Source organism: Podarcis liolepis (assembly GCF_965112155.1).
Source record: "Podarcis liolepis genome assembly, chromosome: 3".
Classification (NCBI taxonomy): Eukaryota; Metazoa; Chordata; class Lepidosauria; order Squamata; family Lacertidae; genus Podarcis; species Podarcis liolepis.
The window spans coordinates 64,417,226-64,435,627 of record NC_139557.1 but is presented as its reverse complement, the minus strand read 5'-3'; the positions used below and the strand labels follow the sequence as shown (position 1 = coordinate 64,435,627).

Sequence of the window (18,402 nt, the reverse complement as noted above, 5' to 3'; positions counted from 1 at the left end):
ATTTTAATCTTGGAATCAGCTCTAGATACAACATTGCCCTGAGGCAATGTGTGCGGCTATATATGAGGCTTCTTCTGCACTGTACAGATTCAGCCCAGTTTCCATGTGGTCTCAATGCATAGATAAGTAAGAATGGCTCTCCCTCTTTTCTTCCCCTTTGCCCATTGCCCTGATTTCAGATTCATGTCCAAAGCATAGGCTGTTGCCTTCTAGAAAACCCCTTGCACTAGCCATGTCCATTTCTATAGCACCTATATAGCCGCTAGCTGCATCATCGTTAGTGAGAATGGCAGAAAATTCTTCAAGACTGCATGGAAATCAGGCTGTGTGAAAGCCCAGTAACATTTTTAATTAATCCCGCCAAGCTCTCTGGTGTACGGTATTAGCAAGTCTAAATGGAAGGAGATCAACCTACTAATTACTGAAGCCTGTTAACTGTGCCTGGGCTTGTAAACCAACCTCATGCAGCCAGATGCATCTTCTGGGCAAAGGGGACATTAATTCTTTTCTTTTGGCAAGTCATGTGCAGTGGTAAAAGGAACCCAGATTGAAGTGGGAGTTCCTCTTACCCTCACTGTTTTTTAATTTTTTTGGAAACGACACTCTGAGACTAGATTACCCGATTTGCTTGCTTGCCTCCAATAACAAATTCAACATTAACTAATGAGCATGTACACACTTATACCAAGGACATGCCTGTGGGTTTGTTCATTCGGGTCTTGATTAGATTTATGCAGTACATTGGGTCATTGCAGTCCATATATGCAAGAGGATTCAGATCATGCTCTCGCTCCCCACTGCCCAGCAGCCCAATACACACAATGCACAGAGATGATTGCAGGCTGTCAGAATTAACTTTCCCAGCTCTGTGAGTCTTGGCAAAATAGATCTCATTGACATTTTGCCTCTGGGAGATTTGCTAGATGACAGGTGGGCTGAGCTTTGGCTTGTCATGCCTGGAGCCAAGGTTGTAACTGTTAAGGAGTGTACCGGCAAGGCTGCCAAGAACTGAACTTTTTAGAACAGGACAAGGTATGATCAGCCCTCCATGATGATAGGCCTCACTGTGCATGCATCAATTTCACAGCGAAGAGTGTTTATGGTGTCTAGAATCCTATGTGACATTGCAGATGATTCACATTCCCTGCTGCGGTTCGGAGTCCTGATTGCAATCCCTGCACAAGCAGCTCTTACACATTGGGAGCTCATGCGGATGATTCCAACAGACACAGGTGCTTCTTTCTGTGCTGTCGTTTTACTGCTTCCCATTGAAATAGAAAGGGCAGTCCCTCCCATATGGGAGAGTTCCATTTGTGCATTAAAGGATCTGACCCCATAAGCATTTATTAGATTGTGGTTCATGTCCTTAAAACCAAAATCCATTCTCATTCTGCATACATAGTATACAGCTATGCAGGGCGCATACAGTAGACTGCTTCCCACAAAAATGAAAGGCGTTTGTTTTCCACAGGCCTCTGGGATTTGTACCTCTGTGATGATTGTGAGATGAATGTGTGATACAGGAGATTCAGTCCACTGCTGTAATGCGGTTCTACTCAATTCCTTATTCTTCAGTCTAAAGAGTACAATAACACATCCCTTTGGAGTGGGGTGTGTGTGTGTGTGGGGGGGGTGCAATTAGGCAGGTGCTGTAGCATCTGCGGAGCAAGAGGTATAAGTGTAAATACGTCATGGTAATCATTTGGCACAAGAAAAATGGGGATGTGTTTGTAATTGCATTTGTTGATGATCAAGGAGTTTCTCCCGGAGGAGTAATTTTAGCCTTTCATGATGGAACTGAGAAAGGCAGTTTCACACAGCAAGTTCACACAGATGCTGGGAGGAAATGCACATTAAAGATCTGGTTGCAAATTCAAGACATCAGAGGGTGACTGAGCATTTCATTTCCTCATGACATGTAATTTAGAGCATCTCCTAAATAGGTCTTATTTTTCCCTTAATGTGGTTGCCAAAACGACAGCTGATCAGGTCTAGCAATCAATATGCCATTGATCTTTTTGTTTGTTTCTAGGGTGATGACCATGCTGAATTCCCTACCCCTTAAAAACCATTTAAAGCACCAGATTTTCTCCAATTAGTAGGTAGCCCAGTCCCTGACTGACAAACATTTTGTACCCACAAGCTCCCAGGGGTTTTGTAGACTGGCTGCTGCCTTAGCATAAGATACCAGGCTGCTAATGTTTCCCCCTGAGCCTTGCCGATAAGATTTAAAAACACTCAGTTTTTGCTAATCTCTTGAATTTGTAAACCATATACAATGCTTTGCTCACACTATTTGTCTTTCATCCACATCTCTGTTCTTGTATGCATACCATGCTGTTATGTTTATCATTTAAGACCTATTTTATTAATTTTATTAATTAATTATTCATCATTTAAGACCTATTTTAAGATCTATTAAGACTGAATGCATTCAAAATGGTTAGCCATCACTGTGCAGGCAAACCGAATAACCATCAGGAGCTATTAGTCTGAAGATCTCACCTGCTTCCTCTTCCTAGAAAGATAGGAGGATACTCAGAGACTTTTGCCCAAGGAAGTGCTCAGATTTGATATTAGGCTTGGTGGAGGACAGCAGAAGAAACACAGAGTGAGTGAGAGTGTGGGGGAGATGCTCCCCATACAGACATGCCACATCAACAGATATGAAACCTCTGCATTCCACACCTTGACCGTAGAGAGCAAAAAGTAAGTCGATACAATTTTTATTAAAATTGTACATTACTTGTTTTTCATGGAGTGAAGCCATCAGAAGGGCTGAGGAAGTTTTTTCAGCCTGAAAGCCACATTCTCTAGTGAGTCACACACCAGGAAACACATGCCATTGCTCGATGAAACAATAGGCAAACACAGGCAGAACAACAGATGTGACTCTTAGCTTTGTCCAATAGGCTACATTCCCATCAGGCAAAAATAAGACATTTCAATGCACTCTCTCTTTCTCCATCACCCTCTTTTATCATTCACACAGACAAGCTCAAAGACATATTCCCACATTCAATGAGGATGCAGAGGGTGTGGTCTGAAGAAAGGCCTGAGAGTCAGATTTGAAAGTCCACATTTGACACAGGCCAGAGGTTCCCTAGCCCACTGTGGAACAACATTGGGAAGTGTTCAAACACCACAGGCTATTTTTTTTTTTAAAGCACAGAATACATACTTCTCTGATAACATCCTTTCAATGAAACAGTAGGGGGTAGCCTGCCTGGGCGAAGATCAAATGCAGATCCAATTCTTATCATTGAGGCACAAAAACTACATGTTATATAATGCAAGATCCCATAAAATATGAAAGAGTAGAAACAACCTTCACATTTATGCCAACAGAATTGATTTTGGGTGAGTTGAAAAATTGTTTGAAAGATCAAAGGGTCAGTGTGATTGCTGTTAGAGCTTCAGACAAAAGTGCTGGGATGTCAGCGGGAGGTTTTGGCTCAGTATGTGCAGCACAACATGTCTAAATAGGATTCAGAGTACATTTTTTCAGAATAATTCCATCAGAACATGCAGGTTGCATAGAAAGTGATTAGACTGACAAGGGTGCATAGCTTTGCTTACTGTATCCATGCCTCTTAATGGGCTATCAAATGACAGGAAATTATGACAGGAAGGCCAAGAGGGAAATTTAATTAGAAGGCCAAATAACTGTAATCTTTACACATTACTGTATTTTTATTTGCATGATGCATTTGCAGCCTCTCTTCATTGTATAATTATGCTAACAGAATCATTAGCAGCTGAATGATTCACAAGAGCAGCCCAAGCTGATGCAGCTAGTTCTTCTGTTCCATTATACACACAGTTTCTGAGATCACAACAATCACAAAATTCAAGCATTTTCTAAATCATATAATGCACAAAAAACTTATTTTTAAAAAATGAAATCAAATGAAATAATCCTCTGCTAGCAGGTTATACACACAAGTAGTTTATATTTTACATCTTAGTCTAGGATGTCTTCTCAAGAAACCCTAATTGTTATGAAAAATTCCATTTGAGCAAAGCAATCAACTCACGGAATCAAGCAAGTGCTAGTGAAATGGAGCCAGATTCATAATTAAATCTATGCTATAAATCATATTTCCCTTATCTTTCTGTTGTCTTTTAGACAATGGCTGAATAAAGGAATATAGAGTTTTATGAGTTCTGGCAACTCATAAACAAAATTCAGTCTTCTGTCACTGATGATTTAACTAAGAACAAAATACTCAGCCTAGCAGAATGCGATTGAGATAAATTAATTTTCTGTCAAAACAGCTTTTGGTCATGCTTTGAGTTGTTCCAGGTTCTTTGGATTATCCTTTCGGAGAAGGCAAGGGATATAAAAGGCTTGTGACTGCAATTTGCTTATCATTATTTCTAATGCTACAATAAATAATAAGCTACAGTTATTTTAATTTAATGGGTTACTGAAAGTAGGTTGGGGAGCTGAATGAAAATGCTCAGAGGGTATGAATAATGGGTACTGATGTGGGATCAGTTTCAGTGTTGCGGTCTGAGGACATGGGCACGATGCTTGCTGTGGTGAGGTCAACTGAGTGCCTTCCAGATCCTGGCCTATAGTAGGAAAGGATTGACTGGACTGGCCCGGAGAGTGCCCAAGGCCTTGAAAAAAGTCCTTCCTGGATCCAGATGTTTTAGAAAACTATTACCCAGTTTTTAACATTCTCTTTCTGGACGAGGTGATGGAGACGATGGTGCTCGGCCAGGTGCAGGTACTCCTGGAGGAAGCAGATTAGACCCATTGCAATTTGGCTTCTACACTTCCCAACCAAATAAAAGACAGACAAAAAAAGGAGGCCATCACCACCCTCCCCTCAAACAGGAATTTCCTCCAACCAAGAAGCAGCCAAAAAATCCCCTTAAAAATTAAAAATAGAACATTTGAGGAGCAGGAGACCTTGACAAGTCCAAATGGGTGTGTCCAAGGGTGCCATAGGGTCTTTGGGTGCCATATTGGGGATCACAGCTGTACAGCATTCATATCAGGAAAGATACAGATCTTTTGCTATAATTCTTATTTATTCTGTGTATTGGAACTGCTGTTATATATACACACCACCCTGGCATTGGCCTTATACCAGTTTTCTCTGATTGCTATATGTATAAAGAACTTGTCATTTTTATTCCAAAGACTTATCATATTCCTCCTAGGAATATTTCTTCCTCTTTTTGTGCCCATTTTACTGATGTGCTCTGGCTTCATCCTTCAACAATAATAGTTTATAAAAGGTTGCTAATAATTTGTATTTTATTTTTAGTTTTCCAAATTTGGTCATCTCACATATTTGTTGACTTGCTCTTCTGCTCCAAAAGGGCTTCTTCCGTTTAGAGAAATTAATACGACTCAGTGGAGGCTCCTGATGAGAAAGGCAATTTGTATTCTCCCTTCCCTTGTCCCCCAACCTTCCATAACAAATTGTCAGGGAACATATGAGGAAGGGGAAGGAGAAATAGGGGGGGGGGGAAATAGCTGCCCCTCTTTCCCATGAATAGAGTTCTGCTCATTGAAAGTCTGGACTGAACCCAGTAAAAACTGCTCTGAAACCTAAAAGGGGGGATCTTGAACACAATTAAAAGTAAAGCATGAATGAAAAAGATGGATTTTAATAGAGGCCTAAAATATATCAATGATGGCACGAAATGAACATGTTGCTCTCTGCTTGTACCAAGACTGAGAGAAAATGGCTATCTTTTATTCCCTTGAATTTAATGAGAGAATAAGGAGGAGAATGCTACTGTACTCCATCTGTCAGAAAAACAGAAGCAGTTACTATTTGCACTTTTTCAAGGACAAAGGAAAAAAGAAACAAACTACTGGTAAATGGTCCTGCACTGGGCTACTACAGTTTCCTGCGTGAAAACTCTCCAGGGTTAGAGCTACATTTAGCAGTAGCTTCAGCAGAATATAGGGATGGGGAAGAAATGCAATTCAGTTCACAATTTGAGGTGAACCTCCCTAATTTGAAAGAATACCCAGCCATCCTTTGAAACTCACTTCTTCATTGAATTTTGCAAATCATTTCTTCAACCAAGTACTGTGTACATGAATGCATATAACTCGGACAAAGTGTGCATATAAATTCATATATTAGTGAATATAATAGAGAAAATGCATTAGAGAAAATTGATTTACCAAAATGTGTCAATTAGGAGAAATTCACACTAAAATGCTGTTGAATTTTCATGAGGACTTAAAAAAAAATATTCACAAACTGAAATGGAAAAGTGGAGAACTGAATTTAAGATTGGATAAATGATAAACCAATGGAAGCTGAAATTGTCAATTTGCCCACCCTGAGCTGAATATACATTGAATAAATTGACGGCACAATGTACCAAGTGTTGCCTATGTGGTTGGAGTGGAGATACTTTATGACCAAGACCTCATGTACAGCCTTCTGTTGCCTATGAGGATTTATGGATTGGGACCCTAGTCTCACAGCAGCAACCAAACAAATCTTCCTACATAGCGTGGTTAATCACTTCACATTACATTAGATTCATGAGGTTTTCTACATTTGGTAATATAAGCTCACTTTAGTTTAACATATTTTAAAATAGCTTTTACAACGATGCTCTTTTAATTAACACGGCAACAGCTGATGCTCTTCTGTTTGTCATTCATTTTGTGGCAGAAGCCAAACCAAGTGATGAGAATCACACAGATTAGCAAAGTAATTTGATTACATACTTTCCTTTTAACTTGTTTGCTAACGCTAATGTTTGTAAGTCTTAAAAAAAGAAGAAGGAAATTTGCTCAAATTAACTGTGAAATAATAAAACAAAAGAAGTCCCCAAAACCGGGTAAATCACTAGTAGGATCCAGTTTTGCTCCTATATGGATGACTAAGTGTGGAACAAACAAATGTTACTAAAAATGCAATGTTTATCACAGCAGGGTTCAAAATGGTCTCTGTGGTGTTATAGACCTCACCCCCAGCTTCACGTACTCACTAATGGAACAGTTTTGCTCTTATTATCACCACAGGAACCGTCTGGGTAGAACAGTCTCAACTACCACTTGCAGCACCAAACCTAGGGTTGCCATATTTCCAAAACTGAAAATCCAGACAGAGTGGTTGAGCATTTTTGGGGGGGTGGGGGGGTGGACCCTGCCACCTTCCCAAAGCCTGCCTGACGTTGAGAAGGTAGTATAAGGGCTCTTGGATGCTCACACAGCCCTGGCACTGCTTTTTCCAAGGAGAGACCTCCCTGCATCTCCCTTCCCCTCGCTCCAAACTGAGCTGCCTGAAGGTGCTAAGGAAGCCCTCAGAGGGAGAGGGAGTCTGGAAAGCAGAGAAAGGGAGAGAATGGGAGAGGGATCCCAGCAGCAGGGAGAGGGAAGGAAAGGAAAGGAAGAGGGTCTGGAGGAGGAGGAGGAGGCAGAGAGGGTGCTGGGGGGAGGGGAGTCCCTAGCTAGCAGGACCCGTGGTCAGTGGCGTAGCGTGGGTTGTCAGCACCCGGGGCAAGGCAAGTAATTTGCATCCCCTAACCCATGGATTTGCACCCCCTAACCCGTGGATTTGTGCCCCCTAACCCTAACCCCCAGATGTTGCGCCCAGTGCATCCAACCCCCCCTGCACCCCCCACGCTACGCCACTGCCCGTGGTCAGGGATAATGAGAGTTGTAGTCCAAAAACAGCTGGAGACCCAAGTTTGGGAAACCCTGATTTAGATCAAAAACATTGTTTAAAATGTAATTTCAATAAAATGAGATAACTAGCTTCCGGGCTATTTAAATATGCTCCAGCTGATCTTATTGAATCTCAAAACAACTTTCCATTAATATTTTGACTTCCTACAAGCCTCAGTAGAATAAAAGTCCTGTATTGGGAGGATTACTGAAGACACAGGTAAGGGGGCTCATTAAGATTCAAGATGAAATCTCGGCACAGCCCTAATGTATTTGAAATAATTTCAATTGTGAAAAAGCAATTTGAATTTGAACATCCTACTAGAAAGTAAATCTGTTATGATTAGGGGAGAAACGTGGGAGAGCGCTGAGCAGATATTACTTGGATATTTGAAGCAGAAATATTGCTCAAGACGGCACTAGAACAAGATTGTGGAGAAGAGACCTAATTCCATGGCAAAGCACATGTTTTCATGTCAAGGTTCTCAAGATCAACCCCTGACATCTCCAGATAGAGATGGGGACAAAAATCCTGGAGGGATGTTGCTTGTCTGTGGTAGACAACAGTGAACTAGAGGGATCAATGGGCTGGCTTGATATAAAGCAACTCCTTGTGTTCCTATCTCTCTACAAAACACACAGGCAATTTGTCCTGTGTAAACCCACAGATTCTCAACATGGGAGATGATGTACACTGGCCTTGCTCCTGACCTCAAGCTATACTGCACCAAGGCCAAGCATAAGCAGATCTGAACGCATGTCACATGTGCAAAGCTTGTATGTAGCTCAGGCAGATGGACCAATCAACAGGGTCAAACAACAGTTCCCAGCATTCTTTGGGGGAAGGCACGGCTGTAATGATATGCTTTAAATGTATACTGTAGATGAGGTCTAAGTTATAGAAGGGATATTCAGTGTGTCACAAGCCTAGTTTGTAAAGAAGAAGAAGAAGAAGAAGAAGAAGAAGAAGAAGAAGAAGAAGAAGAAGAAGAAGAAGAAGAAGAAGAAGAAGAAGAAGAATAGTAGTAGTAGTAGTAGTAGTAGTTTGGATTTGATATCTTGCTTTATCACTACCCAAAGGAGTCTCAAAGTGGCTAACATTCTCCTTTCCCTTCCTCCTCACAACAAACACTCTGTGAGGTGAGTGGGGATGATAGACTTCAGAGAAGTGTGACTAGCCCAAGGTCACCCAGCAGCTGCATGCGGAGGAGCGAAGACGCGAACCAGGTTCCCCAGATTATAAGTCTACTGCTCTTAACCACTACACCACACTGGCTCTCATATTCTTGACTTTAATAATAATTTCACAGTAGGAGGCTTGCAATAAAGTATTATTTTGTGTTGTTGTTTAGTCGTTTAGTCGTGTCTGACTCTTTGTGACCCCATGGACCAGAGCACGCCAGGCACTCCTGTCTTCCACTGCCTCCCGCAGTTTGGTCAAACTTAAGTTAGTAGCTTTGAGAACACTGTCCAACCATCTCGTCCTCTGTCATCCCCTTCTCCTTGTGCCCTCAGTCTTTCCCAGCATCAGGATCTTTTCCAAGGAGTCTTCTCTTCTGATTTTTTTTAGACATTCATAACATTTGTCAGCATTTACCAAGTTTTATACATGCCCCTGCATTTCCTGCAGCATAATGCAATTTTCTTCATTTTACCAAATTATGTTTCCTGGAAAGAGGGAGCAATGTGAAAGATCTGCAGCTCTCAGCACCCTTAATAAATTACAGTTCCCAGGATTCCTTGTGTGAAGCCACAACTGTAGAAAGTGGTATAATACTGCTTTAAATATATAGTGCGGATGGGGCTTGCTGTGCAGGAATATCTGTATATGCCTAGCTCCCCAGCTGTAACTAAGGATTGTCTGCACAGGAGGGGACAGATGGTCAGTCCTTGGAGGTCTGAGCAACTGTTTTCGGCTGGATGGGAGCAAAAGGTTCTGCTGTAAATATCAGGCAAGATGTGTGGAGCCAACAACACTTTGTGCACATTATGATGGAGATCAAAAAATGGGTGAGGTAGGATTAGTTTCACTGTCTTTCCTCTGCCCTCATGTGCATTCAGTATAACTTCTAAAAGAACCCACTGGTGGAGGAAGAGGGGTGGGGTGGGGGAGCGCACGAGCCCCAGCAGCGTGATCCTGGTGGGGTGCCATCGCGGCTGTGCCCCTGCCCGCGCTGGGCGCCACGCCCCTGCAGGCAATGTGCCACGCCCCCGGGATGCATGCCAGCCACACCCCCTCCTGCTCTCCGCCTCCTGCTGCAGGAGCATGAAGTTCTGCCACTGAAAGAAGCTTCCTGTGAACAAATGCTGGTCTATCTCAGTGTGGGATCATGGCCCTTGTCCCCTCCTGCCCTGTCTTGCACAGAGACTGCAATCACACAGGCTGTATAGGACCAGGTTCTTTCAGAATTTATGCCGAACACACATAAACAGTGGCAGCAAGGATGGCAGGGAGTGTAATCGTACTCCCCTATTCTATGTGCGCTTGTTACATGTAAAGAGGGCTTCCTGGTCTGATGGCTCCATTTTGTAACTTTAGACCTTCCTTAAACATGTTGTAACAGGAAGGGGGATGAGTCACTGCAGGGTGGCTATTTTCCATGGCCTCTTCATGGGAAACTAATGTTTTCTCCAGCTTTAAAAGGATGGTCACTGAGTGTTTGGCTAAGCAGTTAGGATGCCAGGTTCTCATTCATGGGCAGAATGCATCTCTAGTTAACAACAGCCACCTACATAATTGAGTAACAGAGAACAACATGTCAATCCTTTCTGTGTCTCAGTCAGTTGACATTTATTGAGACTAGAAAGGAAGTCACAGTATGGAACTAATAAGCTTGTTGGGAAAGAAAGACTGCAGCGACTCTTGATGAGGATCTGTAAAACTCCTTGATTTATTCTCCATGGCTCATCAAAGGCTCTAATTCTTCTGCACTGTTCCCCCACAAAATCCAATTACAGCTTTTTCACCTTTCCCAGGACAAGGGAAGCCTAACTGTTTCTGATTTCAGAATAATATTGTATTCTCGGGAGCACATTCTTTCGGTGCTATACCAGCTGTACTTGCTCCCGGTGGAGTACAGGATCAGGTTTAAGGTGATTGTTTAAACCTTTAAAGCCCTGTAACGTCTAGGACCCTCGTACCTACGGGACTGCCTCTCCTGGTATGCCCCATGGAGGACCTTAAGGTCTGCAAATAATAACACCCTGAAGATCCCAGGCCCCAGGGAGATTAGACTGGCCTCGACCAGAGCCAGGGCCTTTTCAGCCGTGGCCCTGGCCTGGTGGAATGCGATCTCACAAGAGACCAGGGTCCTGCGGGATTTGACATCTTTCTGCAGGGCCTGCAAGATGGAGCTGGTCCGCCAGGCCTTTGGTCCGGGTTCAGTCTGATTCTTTTCTTTCTGTATAAGAACAAGCATTAAAGAGGCCTGCTAGCCAGCTCACAGGTCCTTTATAAGACCAGTGGTAACAGTTGGCACTGGAGAATATTAACAACTCTTAATTTTACCTGTGGACTGCCATCTGTCCAGATTTTAATTTGCTCTGAAATAATTTTAAGATGTATTTTAATTAATTGATTGCCTGTTTTTATGTTCTTATGTTCTTTGTATACTGTGTTAGTTTTATGATGTTAGCTGCCCTGAGCCCGGCTCTGGCTGGGGAGGGTGGGGTACAAATAAATTATTATTATTATTATTATTATTATTATTATTATTATTATTATTATTATTATTACATCAATGCTCATGACTGTTATGTACTGAGGTTCTCACCCTGGGCCAGCAGGGAGATACTGTAGATTGTTTTCACTCAGGTCCGCTTATGCAAATAAGGAATTGAAAGTGACGTTCAGTGATTGGATAGTTACAGAAAGTTGTTACTGTTGCTTTGTAGTTGAACGCTATAAAAGCAGGTTGGCTGAACCCTTCAGCCCAGTTCTGTTCTGGGCCTGTGAATAAACAAGAGCTGTTTGAATGATTGCTGTGTCGTCTGATATGTTCACCCACAACTTAACACCCACATTTAGGAATGTACTTAGAAAAAGACCAAAAGCATAGGTGCCTGTCACTGTATCTTATTATCAGAGGTATGTTGTATATTATGGTATACTGCGTTTATGGTTATGGTTTTAAATGTGAGTCGCTTGAAGATCTTTTAGGTAGCAAGCATCTAGTAAGTTTCATAATAACATTTAGGCAAAATTCCATTTCTGACCATTTGCTGGGTGGAAGGGCCCAAACGAAACCCTCCAACAAATTCATGGGGTGGGGTGGGGTGGGGAGGGGAGAGAAAATGTCCTCCTGGCCTGGATGTTGATGGGTCTTATTGAGGGGAGCGGGCAAGAAAGTGCTTCAGGGAGGAGCTCCTCTTTGTCAAAACAAGCACAGCCAGAATAATCACAAACACTGGCAACTTCTGTTTGCGTCTGCATTCCATTCTCCCTGCCCATTCCCTTTTCTACATTTAGATTTTGATCCTCATAGCAGGTACCACCTTAGAACTAATTTTTGTAACCCTTTCTAAAAGCCTCCCCCCCCCCCAAAGGGTTGGGTATAAATACTATAAATGAATAATAACAGAATACAGCAGTAAAATTCTCCATTGTTTTGGGATCAAGGTTGCTGCTTACCCTACTTAACCTTATGCGGTGCCTAAGCATTTTCCATTTTTTCTTGGCTTTAACTTTTTTTTTAAAGCTCTGCTCCGCTCACAGTGGTACAATGCACTCTCTTTAGCTTCCAGCTGGCTATACTTCTTTGAGTGCCTTGGGACTACTGCCACATCACCCATTTTTTAAAAACAGTTCCTTCATTGATTAAGGCTGCTGCCCTGTTAGACACTTACCTGGGATTAAGCCCCACTGAAGTTAATGGGGTATACTTCTGAGATGCATGATTGCTCTGGAAAAGCAAAAGTTATATTTCCAAGAGTTATATTTCCAGCAATGGCGTTTATTTTCAAGCTGGGGTGGAAAGTGCCCTCAGTAAACAGGGGAATGTCTTCCTATATATGGTAGGGAATGCATATTTAACAACGTTGCCTGTATTAAAATTAAAATACTGAAAAGGGCACATTAATTTTCACAATCCAAATCCTCTCGCTTGATTTTTCCATGGAAGAAGGAAACAGTGGAAGCTCCAATCTGTGAGGAAAACTGAATTATTCTGAGTCTCCCAAAGCCTCCAGCAGAAATGATTCATGCAATCAATCTTACTAGATACATTATTCTTTCTGAAATTCTTTTAGAACCTCTCTTGGTCATAAATCTAACAGGCCTATTTGGGCAGTTGCTAACATCTTAAAGAGATAATGTTGATTTCATCAAATGATTGGCTCTTAAGAGCAACCATGCAACATTTATTATAATAAATGACTTAATAGTTCCCCTTTCTAAATTTGCAGATAATTTAATCTGTATTTTAGCTTCATGATTCCGTGGTTGATAGCTCAGTCCAAGTTTTAAAAGTTTTCTGGCAAATAAAATAAAACTTTAAATGACACATAGCATTATGGAGTTTGGTTTGATCTGAAAACTTGCATGTGATTAGAACCCATAGTGCTATATTCAGCTGTTAAGAATACTTTATGAAGTTAATTTTGCAGGTAGCTCCTCTATCTTTGTAGGTCAGGACATCCTGCATGTGCAGTCAGTCCCTTTAGCATCTGTTTTCTTGATGGATTTGGTCTGCATTCACCATTATAATATGCTGCATGGTGGGAAAAACTCATTTAAGACCCAGTGCTCACATTGGTGCAAGGCTCCCACGGCTGAATTCCCATTGCATATATCCCAACAGATGAATGTGCATGTTAACTTTGACGGCACCTATCTTTTTTTCTTGTTCTTTTTTTGGAGAATGGAGAGGTTGAATCCATCTCTTTATTTCTCAACAGGGAATCAGTGTCATCAGAGCTGACAGCACCTGCAAGCTGCCACATGTGGAGATCCTTAGGTGCATTCGTAAAATAGGTTTTGTGATACTGATCATCCAATCTTGTGCATGGTTACTTGGAAGTAAGTTTTATGGTATTCAACAAGACTTACTCCCAGGAAAACGAGCACTGTGTTGCAGCTGGAATCATTATTTGTTTGGAGCAATAATATCTAAACTTAAATTCAGAACTGCTATCTAAACACTGAATTAACCACCATAAACCGCCACTCTGTTTTTGGTTGCATGTACACCATAAATTTAAGCTCATCCCTCCCCTGAAAAAGAATCTTGAGAACTGTAGTTTACCCTCAACAGAGCTACAATTCCCAGCACTCTTAACAAGCTACAGTTTCTGTTATTCTTTTTTTTGGGGGGGGTGAGTGGGGAGTGGGTTTAAATGCACAATGTGTATGCATCATTATTTATAATTTTTTGCTTCTCATGCACTGAGATAAGCATAGCAAGTTCCTTCGGTTTATAGTTATGCCTTATACTCAAACAATACAAACACTTCTCATTTGAAGGACCTTCTACAACAATCTCATAAAATGGTATTGTTTGCTACAAGATAAGAAACAGATGTCATAATAATGTTTGCCACACAGCTGAATATGCTTCCAGATCTTGGCTCATTTTGTGAAAAAGGGGAAAGATGAATTTTTGGCTGCCGGCTCCTAGAAATCTTTGGAACACATACAATAGGCATATTACACACACTTGAGCACATTCCTAATGACAGGGCCTTAAGCCCCAAATTATGCTACTATCAGTTATTAATTTTCATTCAGCAGCTAATACAGTACAATAAAAAGATGTACAGATGGTAGCGATGTCATAATATTCCCTTTGAGGAATCAAGCTATGTTGATCTTAGAAATATATTCACAGATTAGAAGTCTCTCTTTCCAAAGAACATGCAAGGGTTCAAACAAGGTAGAGGTCATGGGTATGATTCTGCTGCCACCAGAGACACCAAGCATGCAACCGCAGTCATGCTGCTAATAAGAGGAAATTTCCAGACAACAATATCTGGAGAGCCAGTGTGGTGTAGTGGTTAAGAGTGGTGGACTGGTGAACTGGGTTTGTGTCCCCGCTCCTCCACATGCAGCTGCTGGGTGACCTTGGGCTAGTCACACTTCTCTGAAGTCTCTCAGCCTCACTCACCTCACAGAGTGTTTGTTGTGGGGGAGGAAGGGAAAGGAGATTGTTAGCTGCTTTCGGACTCCTTAGGGTAGTGATAAATCGGTATATCAAATCCAAACTCTTCTTTTTCTCTTTTATTTTGTTCTGCAGCTATTATTGCTTTTGCCTGAAAATTGGGTGTGGGGAGTTTCTTCTTATGGGAAGAAAGCTAGAACTGCCATGCCCAATATTCTTCCAGAACATTACTGAGTTGGACAGCCAACAGGTTGTTGTGCTGTTCATATCACAGTGTAGGAGGAAGCTATATAAATTCTGGTTGTGCTGACATTTAGGCAAAATACCCTTATCACAACATCAGCTACCGGGCCAGTTCTGGTCTACAAGGCCTCCTCATATAGCCTGTTTAGAATATAAAACTAGAGTACAACTCAATAGTTCAAAGTCCAGATATTTCTCTCTCTTTACTCCTCAGTTGTTTAAAAGCCTTCTCATCGCTCCTAAAGGACCATAAGCCCAGGTTTCCCGAGTCTGAACATAATGAGTAACCACGGTTCATTGGAAATTGAAGCGAAAACCTCCCAATCTCATTTTTGCAGCAGTGCTTTAGGAGGAAACAGCCTGAGGCTGCTTGTGCAAGTAGCACCATGCTATGGTTCAGCATTAAATGTGACTGCAGACAATGTTTTATCTCTAGGCAATATACCTAGAATACAAATGGTTTTACATTTGGATATTATTATTTCAGAGTGGGTGCTTTTATGTATCAATATTCTTGTACGGTAAGACAATTAGCTATCCAGATGCTTGATGGAGAGGATGGATTATAATAAAATCTACTAAAAATATATATCCCTTGAGTAAAACTGTTATTGCTCAGCTTGGTGTGCCCACAATTGACTCAAAATATAGAAATCCTCTTTCTAAAACTGTGGTTTAACCCACAGCGCCACTCGCGTCCCATTCATTACAGACATACAAAAGAAGCTGGTGCTTGCAATTCTTAAGCATCGCCAAAAGGAACCACTCACAAAAGCCTGGAAGAAAATTGTTTTGGTGCTGTCTTGCACAGTTCTTCATCTTTGGATACTTCCCCAAGTTTACTTCTGACTCTCTTCCCCTTTCACACAGACCCTTAAAAATAAATCTACACTTACAGACTTAAAGCCTATTCACTCTGCAATCCTCAGAGCAGCCTTTCCCAACTCTGAAACCTCCTGATGTTGTTGGACTACAACTTCTATCATCCCTGACCATAGGCCATGTTGGCTTGGCCTTATAGGAGCTGGGAGCACAGCGACATCCGGAAAGCACCAGGTTGGAGGAGGCTGGCTTAGAGTAATAGAACAGGGCAGTGGCTGCAGCTTTTACTGAACAAGCTGCTCAGATTTATGCTGGTAGGGCTCCCTTATTGTAGTTGGTGTTGAAGTAAAGTCAAGCGAAACATTTTTATCCCTGAGCTACAAAGCTCTGCTCGCTTGATAAATTGAGGACACAGTCTCTGTATTAACAGCTCCAGCACTGCCAGGCTCAAACCTTTGAAGATTCCCAGAGATGGTTGAAAATGGATGCAAGACGACAGAAGGTCACTGAGAGGGGAAAGGAAAGGAGATGGGAGGAAAATGGAGTGGCCTGAATAAGAAAGCAACGTTCAAAAACCAATTACAAGCTACTTTTGGATTCCAAACAAGTTCTCATCACAGAGGAATACCAAATGTTTCACTTTCCTTCCTGTCAAGATTAAATTTTATATAAACTTAAAAAAATAATATCTTCCTGCCTTTCATTTAGTAGTATCTGCTTGGGAGTATGCTAGATAACAGCAGTGCTTTGAGAACACAACACTTTTCCTGTCACTGAGAGCTTTTAATAATAATCCTCCGATGCAGCTGAGGACACAAGTTCCTGTGAATGATGGGGCCACACATGTTCTCTCCAGCATTGGGAGAGGCTACAGCCCTTACTATGCTCTTGCTTGGGACTAAGCCTTTGAGGGTCAATAGGATGCCTGGCATCCTGCCTGGCTCAGCCCTTGGTCGCCTTTGAGCTGAAGAAAGTTTTGCGCAAAGGTAACCCCAGTTCTGCAGCAAGAATGGCAGAATTTCTGAAAACATGATCAGCAAAGGGTGCAAACATTTCTCTGCCTGAAATCTGCAGTGATTTTACATGTTTTCTGGAAGAACTGTACCGTGGGATTTTGCAGAATTTTGTGTGGATAATTGTTATAGTTTTGGCTATTAAAATGTGTTCGTCCTGTCTCTTGCATCAAAATTGTTTCCAAGGAGGCTCACCAATTTAAATCCCCAAACAGCAACTACAAGAGCTATTGCTTTCATTATAATTCTTAATGTCTTAAACTGGCTGAGTGAGACCACTCATGATTGTTTGCCCTGACTGGCAGCACGTCCCCAGGATTTCAGACACAGGGCTCTCTCCCAACCTTACCTGGACATGCCATCAGAGATTGAACCTGAGGGCTTCTGCATGCAAAGCAGATACTCCACCGCTGACCTATGGTCCTTCCCCAATGCCAAATTCCTGCAAGCAAATTCAGATTAGGAGAGACTGCTGGAGAATTTCTCCCTCCTGGAAATTTGTGAGTCTTGGAATAGAGCAATGTTCTTAGCCAGGTTTAGACGAGAAGGAGGTCATTTCTGGAGAAGGGTGGTAGGCAAAATGGCAAAGCAAATAGAGGTTAATATCTCATTTGGAAGGTTCAGAGAAGACGGTTCAGATGGCTTACTAAAGTCTTTGCTGCCTTAAGCACCAACAGAGGGGTGGTGGATGAGCAATCTTCTCCAGCAATGTCTGGAGGGCATCAGGTTGGGAAAGTTGACATGCAAGGACAGCAGCAAACTAAACATCCATCCACTGACCAGGGCAAGTGGCAGCTTTCCAGGATTTCAGAAAGAGGCTTTTTCAGACAGAGAAGGATATTGACAAGCTGGAACATGTGCAGAGGAGGTCAAGACCAAGATGATCAAGGGCTGGAAACCAAGCCTTATGAGGAATGGTTAAGGGAGTTGGGTATGTTAAGCCTGGAAAAGAGGAGACTGAGATGAGATATAATAGCAATCTTCAAATATCTAAAGGTCTGTCACATGGAATATGGAGACAGCTTGCTTTCTCCTGCTCCAGTGGGTAGGACCTGAACCAATGGATTCAAGTTACAAGAAAGGAGTTTCTGACTAAACATCAGAAACAACTTCCTGACAGTAAGAGCTGTTTGACAGTGGAACAGACTCCTATGAGAGGTGGTGGAATCTCCTTCCTTGGAGGTTTTTAAGCAGAGGTTAGATGATCATCTGTTATGTATGTTCTAGTTAAGATTCCTGCATTGCAGGGGGTTGGACTAGATAACTCATAGGGCCCCTTCGAACTCTACCATTCTGTGATTCTGTGATTCTGAGTGGACACATATAAGTGTGGCATTTCAGGACCACCCCAAAAGACCATGGAGGACACCAGGTTGGTCACTCATCTGTTCCACTGAGCCCAGATTTCCATGAACAATGCTCAATAATCTGATATCAGCACCTACCAAGTTCCAGAGAGCATAGGACTTTCTCTCTTTATAATCAAATGTGTATATCAACACAAGGGGTCATGGGTTCATTTCAAGAATTGATCCAGAACACCTTCATTAATTTAATAACATTAAACTTTTTT

At 41.9% G+C, this 18,402-nt stretch overlaps 1 protein-coding gene across 1 annotated transcript in view; it reads left to right on the top strand.

Moving 5' to 3' along the window:
• LOC310703734 (craniofacial development protein 2-like) overlaps positions 1–18,402 on the top strand; it is a 609,970-nt gene that overhangs the window by 219,623 nt on the left and 371,945 nt on the right. The window lies entirely within an intron of this gene.